Source organism: Dermacentor variabilis, chromosome 5 (assembly GCF_050947875.1).
Source record: "Dermacentor variabilis isolate Ectoservices chromosome 5, ASM5094787v1, whole genome shotgun sequence".
Taxonomy (NCBI): Eukaryota; Metazoa; Arthropoda; class Arachnida; order Ixodida; family Ixodidae; genus Dermacentor; species Dermacentor variabilis.
Window position 1 is genome coordinate 152,310,745 of NC_134572.1, and position 11,217 is coordinate 152,321,961.

The 11,217-nt window shown below is 42.9% G+C and overlaps 1 pseudogene; it reads right to left on the reverse strand.

Moving 5' to 3' along the window:
* Nucleotides 1-7,017: 7,017 nt before the first annotated feature.
* On the reverse strand, nt 7,018-7,160 carry LOC142583797 (U2 spliceosomal RNA; annotated as a pseudogene).
* Between the last annotated feature and the right edge of the window lie 4,057 nt (nt 7,161-11,217).

The following is an 11,217-nucleotide window of genomic DNA, read 5'->3' on the forward strand; positions in this document are numbered from 1 at the left end:
TAGAAATGAAATCGACTTCATACTCTGCGCGAACCCTGGCATCATACAAGATGTAGACGTACTCGGCAAGGTACGCTGAGGTGACCATAGGATGGTAAGAACTCGAATTAGCCTAGACTTGAGGAGGGAACGGAAGAAACTGGTACACAAGAAGCCAATCAATGAGTTAGCGGTAAGAGGGAAACTAGAGGAATTCCGGATCAAGCTACAGAACAGGTATTCGGCTTTAGCTCAGGAAGAGGACCTTAGTGTTGAAGCAATGAACGACTATCTCATGGGAACCATTAAGGAGTGCGCAATAGAAGTCGGTGGTAACTCCGTTAGACAGGAAACCAGTAAGCTATCGCAGGAGACGAAAGATCTGATCAAGAAACGCCAATGTATGAAAGCCTCTAACCCTACAGCTAGAATAGAACTGGCAGAAATTTCTAAGTTAATCAACAAGCGTAAGACAGCGGACATCAGGAACTATAATATGGATAGAATTGAACAGGCTCTCAGGAACGGAGGAAGCCTAAAAACAGTGAAGAAGAAACTAGGAATAGGCAAGAATCAGATGTGTGCGTTAAGAGACAAAGCCGGCAATATCGTTACTAATATGGATGAGATAGTTCAAGTGGCTGAGGAGTTCTATAGAGATTTATACAGTACCAGTGGCACCCACGACGATAGTGGAAGAGAGAATAGCCTAGAGGAATTCGAAATCCCACAGGTAACGCCAGAAGAAGTAAAGAAAGCCTTAGGAGCTATGCAAAGGGGGAAGGCAGCTGGGGAGGATCAGGTAACAGCAGATTTGTTGAAGGATGGTGGTCAGATTGTTCTAGAGAAACTGGCCACCCTGTATACGCAATGCCTCATAACCTCGAGCGTACCGAATCTTGGAAGAACGCTAACATATTCCTAATCCATAAGAAAGGGGACGCCAAAGACTTGAAAAATTATAGACCGATCAGCTTACTGTCCGTTGCCTACAAAGTATTTACTAAGGTAATCGCAAATAGAATCAGGAACACCTTAGACTTCTGTCAACCAAAGGACCAGGCAGGATTCCGTAAAGGCTACTCAACAATAGACCATATTCACACTATCAATCAAGTGATAGAGAAATGTGCAGAATATAACCAACCGTTATATATAGCTTTCATTGATTACGAGAAAGCGTTTGATTCAGTCGAAACCTCAGCAGTCATGGAGGCATTACGGAATCAGGGTGTAGATGAGCCATATGTAAAGATACTGGAAGATATCTATAGCAGCTCCACAGCCACCGTAGTCCTCCACAAAGAAAGCAACAAAATCCCTATAAAGAAAGGCGTCAGACAGGGAGATACGATATCTCCAATGCTATTCACAGCATGTTTACAGGAGGTATTCAGAGGCCTGGAGTGGGAAGAATTGGGGATAAAAGTTGATGGAGAATACCTTAGCAACTTGCGATTCGCTGATGATATTGCCTTGCTTAGTAACTCAGGAGACCAATTGCAATGCATGCTCACTGACCTGGAGAGGCAAAGCAGAAGGATGGGTCTGAAAATTAATCTGCAGAAAACTAAAGTAATGTTTAACAGGCTCGGAAGAGAACAGCAGTTTACGATAGGTAGCGAAGCACTGGAAGGGGTAAGGGACTACATCTACTTAGGGCAGGTAGTGACCACGGATCCGGATCATGAGACTGAAATAACCAGAAGAATAAGAATGGGCTGGGGTGCGTTTGGCAGGCATTCTCAAATCATGAACAGCAGGATGCCACTATCCCTCAAAAGGAAAGTGTATAACAGCTGTGTGTTACCAGTACTCACATATGGGGCAGAAACCTGGAGACTTACGAAAAGGGTTCTGCTGAAATTGAGGACGACGCAACGAGCTATGGAATGAAGAATGATGGGTGTGACATTAAGGGATAAGAAAAGAGCAGATTGGGTGAGGCAACAAACGCGGGTAAACGACATCTTAGTTGAAATCAAGAAAAAGAAATGGGCATGGGCCGGACATGTAATGAGGAGGGAAGATAACCGATGGTCACTAAGGGTTACGGACTGGATTCCAAGGGAAGGGATGCGTAACAGGGGGCGGCAGAAAGTTAGGTGGGCGGATGACATTAAGACGTTTGCAGGGACAACATGGCCACAATTAGTACATGACCGGGGTAGTTGGAGAAGTATGGGAGAGGCCTTTGCCCTGCAGTGGGCGTAACTAGGCTGATGATGATGATGATGACACCTACGTCCCTTCAAGAATTTAAAAAGACCCGGAATAAACTCAACGCTGAAATGAAAGGAGCTAATCTTGCATATTATCATCAATTATTTGCGCATGTAGTAAGCAAATAACCTAAAGTAGCCGGAAAGTACCAAATAAACTCCGGGGTCGCAACAGCCCAAACTTTCACCCTGTTAAGATTATTGTCGACGGTCGCGAACTCACCAACGAATCGCTTGCTGATTACTTCAACGTATGTTTTGTCAACATAGGCGCAACAACACACCCCGTTCTGCAATAACAAGATATAGTCTTCAGCCCCACTAACAGCTTTTTTTATGGAACCAACCGACGAAACAGAAGTGCACCGAACATTCAGTGACCAAGATAGCAGTGCTGCGTTACACTGCGACAACCTACGAATCAAACCGATAAAACGTGTGTTGGACTTCCTGCCTGTGCTAGTGAACATTTTAAGCTGATATTCGAAACGGGCAGCTTTCCAGAGGTAATGAAGCGCTCCAGAGTTTCTGACGTTTACAAAGGGGGTGATAAGAACACGGCAACTAATTACAAGCCAATAAGCATCAGCCCAATCTTCTCAAAAAGAACTAGAAAACTTATGTTTTCTCGTATTACGAAATATTCTTAAAGAAAGCATCTGTTCAGTGACGACTTACATGGCTTTAGATCCCGAAGAGCAAATGAAACGGCTCTCCTAACGATGAAAGAATCCGTATGCAATATTGATTTCAATTACTTTACCCTTGATCTTTTCGTGGATTTCACGAAAGCATTCGATTGTTTAAGTCATACCATTCTTATAAGTTAACTGTCCCAGTGCGGAATCCGTGGAAAACCCCTAGTGTTGATTAAGTCGTACTAAACCAACCGAACTCAGATGGTATGCTTGGGAAGTCACCAATTCAGCTTTCTACCTGTCAAGAATGGAGTACCATAAGGAAGCCTCTTAGGCCGTCTTTTGTTTAATGTTTTTATAAATGATACCGTACTCATCGACAGATCAATGAAATTTATGAATTTATGATCAATGAATTTATACGCTGAAGATTGTTCTATACTTTTGCCAGGTCCAGATGCAGATGCATTAGGAAGCAATGTGAAGATTTTCTTGCGAAGTTATCCTCGTGGACACGCTCGAACGGCCTAAAGCTTAGTACATATAAAACTAAAATAATTGTTTTCAGAGCAAGAAGTAAAACATTTCAGTTAAGTCATGCCATAACCTATGAAGACCATAATATTGAAATTGTAGAATCACATAATATACTTGGAGTTACATTTAATAGTAACCTCAACGGGGGACTTGCGTGTTGCAAACATATGCAAAAAAATTTCTACAGTCGTTGGGGCGGTCTCTTGCTGTCGTACGTTTCTTCCAAGGGAAATCAAGTTAAACCCATATCACACATTGTTTGCGTCCTACGTAAACTAATGCCATTTTGTCTGGGGCCCCACAACAAAAACTAACAAGGATAAGATCCGTACAGTGCAAAAAAAGGATCATCCGGTCATTGGAAATCACCCGCACCTCTCTCACACCAGTCCCTTGTCTGCGACCTATGTCATTCCCGTGACAATTTTGTACAGCTTTCGAATTTTACGTGCGCTTTATTCTTCAAATAGCCTTTTCCATGACTTCTTAACCGCAACCGCATCCCTAGAACACCATGAACATATTTTTTCCACAAGAAGTACTGATAACTGGTATGTTCCTCGCTTTGGAAGTAATTATAAACATCAGTCTCTAAGATATAAGCTCCCTTTAGTTTTAAATTGCTACACGTACTACATTTCATACTAGGCCTACGTTAAACCAGTTGAGGTAGCAATTTCTTAACCCATAATGACACAAACACTTAACACTGCCGTGAATATCTATGCATTAAAAAGTTTGTTGATCTTGATGTGCTTTTTGTATGCCCTGTGCACTGTTCCATTGTTGTAATCTCTTTCATTGTTTTAACTTTTTGTTGAACAACTTTTCTTTCTTAGTTTTACTTATGTATGAAATTGTTTCATACGTCATCTACATTAGAGTGCGTGTAACTTTGCTGAAATTTCAAACAGTGTCTGTTTCAAGGAGTCAAATATTTCAAACAGCGTGAATGCTGAACACCTAATGACATGTTGGCTACTGATACCGTATTTAAATGTGCGTTCTGTATTACATATTATATATAATATATACTATTATATTCTATATATAAGTCTACATATATATATATATATATATATATATATATATATATATATATATATATATATATATATATATATATATATATATATATATATATATATATATAATGTATTATATATATCTGTCCTTATATTTTTGAACACGTCAATCTTGTTGTTTAATTTAGTCTTTTGCTGATTTTTACGTCGTCACACTGCTGTACCTTGCTGTGGTCTCTTGGGCCCAGTCAAGCTGTCTCGCACAGCTTTTTGCCCAAGAGGTCCAACCATGTGTATGGCGAAATAAACGAATGATTTGAATTGAAGTATTATCTCTCGCTCCCTCTTCTGTCTCTGCCTTCACAGAGAACTTTTACAGTGAAGCTGCATATGAGCCCCATGCGCATGCGCGAAAAAAGAAAGATAAAGAGAGCCGCGCGATTGGCTGCGCCAGTTGTGACGTGGTTGCTCTCCATCGCAGCTGAGTGCGCGCGCAGCAGTTTCTATCCGGCTCCAAGATGGGCAGGTCACGCGTTATACGCACTCCTTAGGAGCAGGCACCTTTCGATCACCAATGCCATGAGCAGAACCGAGAACGAGCTCCTCTACGCCGTGCCCATGCTGCAGCCCGGGCGCAAGAACAGGCTCGTGCAGCCGAGCGCAAGCAGCAACTGCGCACCGAGGATACAGTAGCGTACCAAGCTGTCGGTTAACGAACCGTCGGAATTAACCCAGTGTTAAAAAACGGGGCCGGAAGTTTCAGCTTCCCTGGTTAACCATATCAGTACGGAGTGCTTGAGCAGTGATTTATCTTATTTATTTATTTATTTATTTATTATTTATTTATCTATTTATTTATTAGGCAAAGGCTATGCTGCCTACGCTGCTTTCCCACATTTTCCTTTTGGCGTTATATACTTCGTCTTCCTCTACTTCAGCTCGTGACAACGCGCCCTTATTCAAGTAGATTTTTGTCAAACTTGCGCCAGTATAGATAGTTCACATTGCGCTCTTGTGACCACGCGTGAATTGTCTGCACACTTTTTCACTGCTTTCTCCATTTTATTACGGGAATATAGCATACGGGACCCATCGCACGAAATCTGCTCCGCGCGGGCATAAAAAAAAAGTCTTCGAAGTGCCCATCAAAAAAGAGCCCCACTTGCAGCACTGATCTATCGAGGAATGCTATGCGTCGCAGTGTGCATAGCGTCAAATGCACAAGCAAACAAGCAAGCATGCTTGTTTGCTTGCTTGCTACCTATAACATGGCGCGTACCCACTAGGGGGGATTGGCCAGGAAGCCGGCGGTTAAACTAACGAATGGAAATAACGCTCTAGAGAAAAAACTATATAACAGGGTAAAGTCGAAGTTGTACATGAAAGAAAGAGGTCTATGAAATAATCTTGGAGAAACTTTTTGTTTTGGAGGAAAACGTGTGCTTCGTAAGAAGATAGCAAATTGTAAGTTAAGGAATTGTATTCAATTTCAACTTGAAGTTTTGTGAAATATCAAATGATTATTCATTAAGTTAGACAAGGTGTTCTCCTTCTCTCACAAAGGAATTGGCAGGTGGTCATGCACACTTTCCGCCGGTTGAAACCAAATGTAGATGTCATAAAGGTGATAATATTTTTGGTATTTACAACATTGCCCTAATTTTCGAAATGCAATTACTAAATATTTTTTTCTTGTAAATCGAGAGCAGCTAATTAAAAAAACGACGAATGGATTAAGGTTTCTGGCAGATATGTCAGATAGGGGACGGCGTTGCGCCGTACATCCTCTTCTTTTTCTTGGCGTGCGGTGTACGACCCTCGATGAATGCTCGACCACAGTGCTTGTGCGTGTCGACGCGATCCAACTCATTGCGTCCCCTTTCTTTTCTGAAAGATTTGACTCGGGTTGGCTTCCCGTTCCTAGCGTTTATTTTTTCTTAGCGAGGGACAGGACCTCGTACATTATTTCTTCTATTATTTAACGTTATTTTAATAGTACGACCTTCAGTGATGATTTTTTTCCTACTGTGGTGTTCTACTCTTTGCCATTGTTTTAGTTTAGATATTTCAGATATGTCATCTTGTACTCTCTTTCTTGCCCTCCTCCCTACCTTTAGGTTCTGCTTCTATCCCCTCCTTTCTTAAGAGTAGGCAGGCGTTGTGCCCGGTCCTGCCGCACTTGCCAGCCTGCTCCGCGCTTTCTTTTTTTTTTTTCGAGTGCATATGTGTTTTGAAACTAAATAATATAAATCCTCGCGAAATTGCATTTCTTAATGGTTGCGTGCAATGCGCGTCCTCCAAGCAATTGCAAGTGATTTGTGGAGCGGGCGTTAAATTGTTCCCACAGCGTCGGTAATGTCACGAGACCTACCCGCATGAAATTCCATACCGAGTCCCGTAACCTGTTTAGGTGCCTCGCAGAGTCACCAAAGTGGAGGTTCGAATAGGGCGCCCCCTTGCAGGTTTCGCTCAAACTTCGCGTCTCGATTGGCATCCCACGTAGCTATTCGCTGTGCCAAAAAGCCAAGAAGTTGGATCTATGACGTTTTTTAGCGAAGCTGTATACCTCTACACCCCTCCCCCCCTCTCCTAGTGCACCTTTCGCGTCCGTGAGCGCAAGTGTGCGCCGATCCCGGAGGCAGTGCAGTACCGGGCCGACTCGCGGAGGAGGTAAAGCATGCTTCAAGCACTCCGCCAATAATAATAATAATAATAATAATAATAATAATAATAATAATAATAATAATAATAATAATAATAATAATAATAATAATAATAAATCAAGATGCATTGTTTGAATTCGATGGGTATACTGGAATATTTTGTGAACAGCACATGGACTCACCAGCAGGAGACATGGCCATATATTGGGAAAGGACAGCACGTATGTACAAGCATACACCCTTGGCTCGCAAGAGCACAATGCCGCTGACTGTGGCGGTGTCTGTGCCGTACAAACGAAAGACGGAATTGTGACGTCCACTGTGAATATACCTACAGGCACACCGAAGTGCGATATCGAGGATTTCATGACCACGCACTTTCCATGGGTTAGTCGTGATGACACTACCACGGTGATCATCATTGGAGGCTTCAATGTGGTCATTTGAAAACCAGACAAGGAATTGTTCACACAGTTTGTGCTAGAAGAGTTTGGTTTGAAGTGTCATACCAATCAATGTCGATCAACAGTTCAATAACCGTCGTTTACATATTTAACTTTGCCAAAATTATGTCTAAGGTTGTAGCCGAACCAATCAGTGTATATCACAGTAATCGCAAAGCTATCGTCGCTAGCATTGCCAAATGATGAAAATAAACACATGTACTTTTGTCGAACCCTGTGTTATTGTGCTACAGCTTCGCTGGTCATGCACCTTAACAAAGTGGAATCGCTCCTCAATTTTTTTCATTTTTATTTTACCCCTAGATAAACGTAGTCCAAAACCTTTTCTTCGAATATAGGAAAACACTGGAGTACGTGCGGTGCATTTCAAACAAACAACATATTCCCGCTGAACGTTTTGAGGAGGACGATATGGTAACGAATGCACAGCGAGCGCAATACTCCTTATCACCTTTTCTCCCCAGCATTTCCTCTTCTCTGAGCTGTGCTCCCTAAAGGACTGCAGAAAATAGCACATCTTTCCCTTCACCACCACTCTTTCTCTTTCTCAGCTGGGAAGGCACCCATAGTAATGCCTATTGCACCTTTCTTACTTTTTCTTCATTCTGCAGTGCACTTAATCCCCCTGAAGTTTGGTATCTGACAAAGGTGCCGGAGAAGGAGAAAGGAGTGGTAATGGGCCTGGCGGGTCGCGTTAACAACCGCCGCTTCTCCGTTTGCCAGAAGAATTGAAGGTTCTGTATGCCGGAGCGAGCATTATTCGCTCGGGAGTCGTTCGATCATGATCATAAAATATCTCCCGACGAATGGCTTCAATGGGCTGTCGCCTTGGACGTAATGGAGGACGCCTCGAAAGACGGTGCAGAGGGCGCACAATGTTTATGAGATATCCCAGTCATATACCAAGCAGTCTAACTTATCTACTAAGTCAGACAGCAGCAAGGTGTCGGTTCGGCCACATGTGCGGTGACCCAAATTCGTCTACTTGGCAATACAGGAGCCGGCATATATCAAGATGCCCGAGTTGTCAAAACAAATTTATCGGGCAAACCAACCACAAAGAGCACCGATTTCAGGGGGAAGACGTAAAGAAAGCTCCGGTTTAACTTTTGCCTCGCATGTTCATCGAAGTATTGTGTACAGATTGCCAACTTTTCTTTCTGTGTTTAAAAAGAGCTGCAGTTTTCTTTTCGGCGGAAAGAAGAGGCGTGGCCGGTGAACATAACAATATAAACACGTGTCAGCGGCGCATGCTGATTCACAACAGTAACTATGCACCAAAAACAGATATCACATTTCTGTAAACTGCATTAATTAGAACATCCAGAGCGGGGGCTCTTATCTAAATACATGAAAGAGAAGAAACCACTTTTCTCGGCAACCCAAGCACCGAATTTGATTAGATTGGTCGCATTAAAAATAAAAACTGTAAGACCTAGTCACTGTACGTAGCGAATGTTTGATTTATGCCGTTAAGAGGTTTATAACAACTATTAAAAATTTCTAATTTTCAAGGAAAGAAACTCTCAGGTTTAGAACTTTGTAGCTAGGCAATAAACAATGATATCGCAATTATCTGAATTGCATCTAATAGAATATCTAAAGCTGATAAAAAAATGATTTGTTATACGTAGCTCTGAACTACGCCACTAATACCTGAGTGGGACTTTTGCAAAACACTTGTGAACAATGTAACAAATTCACGTACGATCGAAGTACTAACTCAAATTTGTCCGCTCTGAATGTTCCAATAAATGCAGTTTGCAGAAGTGCGATATCTGTTTTTGGTACATAGTTACTGTTATGAATCAGCATGCGCCGCTGACACGTGTTTATATTGTTAGATTCACCGGCCACGACTCTTGTTATTCGGCAGTGGCCGCGATGACGTCACAAGATAAAGGCTATAAAAGCTACACTAACCTTTAATAAAGGTTCGTTCTTTGCCAACCGCTTGTCGAGTTACTTCAGTTACGGATTTGTAAACTATGTATTTACATCTTCTTTTTTTATACTTATGAATTTTCAGCAGTTCTCATAAAAAATATAGTCGGGCCCTAAACAAAAATTATCATTCAAGAGTCATTAGAACTTAACTTTCCAAAATACAATAAATTCCATTCAAATTGCTCAAGAGGTCACCTCAGAAAACCATTTCTGCGTTTTGCTTGTGTCTGAATAGGCGGCATTGTGGTAGAGGTTGAGCTAAAACTTCCTTTCAAGGTTCCTCCAGGGTTAGAGCACTAAGGCCAAAGTTCGGGATATCAATTTCAAGCTGTTTGCAAAGGGTGCTAGGATATTCAAGCTTTTCTCCTTTCCTGTTCACTCGCTGCATACAAGGCACATTTTTTTCTGTTTTTCAGATGCGAGGTCAGGCATAGCGCGTGCTCCTGGAAAACAACCTCGCTCTATTCTAAGCGCAAGGCGCTGTTACTTGCCACGGTGTCGCCGCGGCTATGGCGTCTGAGGCTAAGAATGAGGTCGAGCCTTAGATTCCCAACTACAGCGGCCCTAATCCAAACAGGGTGGACTTCAAACGCTCAGGTACCACACACACGTTTAACCTAACCCGGGGTTGTCAAAATAAAACCGGAGCTCTCCACTATGACGCATCAAGCCCTTGTGGAGACTTAGGATGTTAAGCTCAATCAATAGATACACAAACCTCCTAAGCTCATCCCATTACCCTACTTATTAGAACACTACATGTTTGATGCGGCAGACAAGTCACTAATGAAAACATATTGAAATTATTAATTTCCAGGTGTCTTTGCCGCGACTGATTCGAATTAATGTCATCGCACTTGCAAGGCTTTTCTGTTTTACTTGCCGAAGATCGGGAGCCTCTCAAGTAACGCGCTTGGACAAACTTGCCTGCACGTGCCTTGGAAGCTTCATTACTACAGCGTACTCCCGTTAAGACGAACCTTCTGAGGCCGAACCTTCGAAATGCTCAACAATGTTCAAGTGCTTCTTTGGCTTCCTGCAGAAGCCGTACAAGAAGAAGGAAACATCTGCTTAACCCTAACCGTCCATTGGGTCAAGCTGAAGTTCCTCGGCTCGGCGACGTAACCAGAGTGCACTCCTCGCTCTGGTTATAGTATATATGAGGTTTCTGGAGATCACACAGCTAGTACTAATGACTCGCACGCCAAAAGCTCTTTTCGCCACGCAAGAAGCTCACGAGAGAGTAGGCTGTTGTATGGCTGCAACTGCAGACGAACACTCATCGACATCTAAGCCTACTTTACTACTGGTTCCTCGAACAACATGCCAAAGAAGGTCCATTCTGTAGCAATTACGCCAATCTGCACCGCACTGTGTGGAAATGCCAACGGGACCCCGCGATACCACCCATCGCATACCTTATCCCATCCCAATGGGAGGCCGTGTAGCTCAGATCCGGCTTAGAGTTACTTTGGGCTCCCTGAAAGTATACTATACGGTAGCTCTACTCCAGCCTGGATGACCAGCGCCAGCTGGTGGACCAGGGCCCACTAAGCGGCCGAGGCCACAAGAACCTCGGAATAAGGGGCCTTCTTGTTGCAAAATTTTGCTTCAATTAAGTTTATTCTTTCTCTCTCTCTGTCGGCAAAGGTACGTTCCAATTCCGGAAAGCGTTGGAGGCAGTCTACGTTCACCGCACGCTATAGAAAGACAGCTTCGAGCCCACGTAAGGGAACGCATCT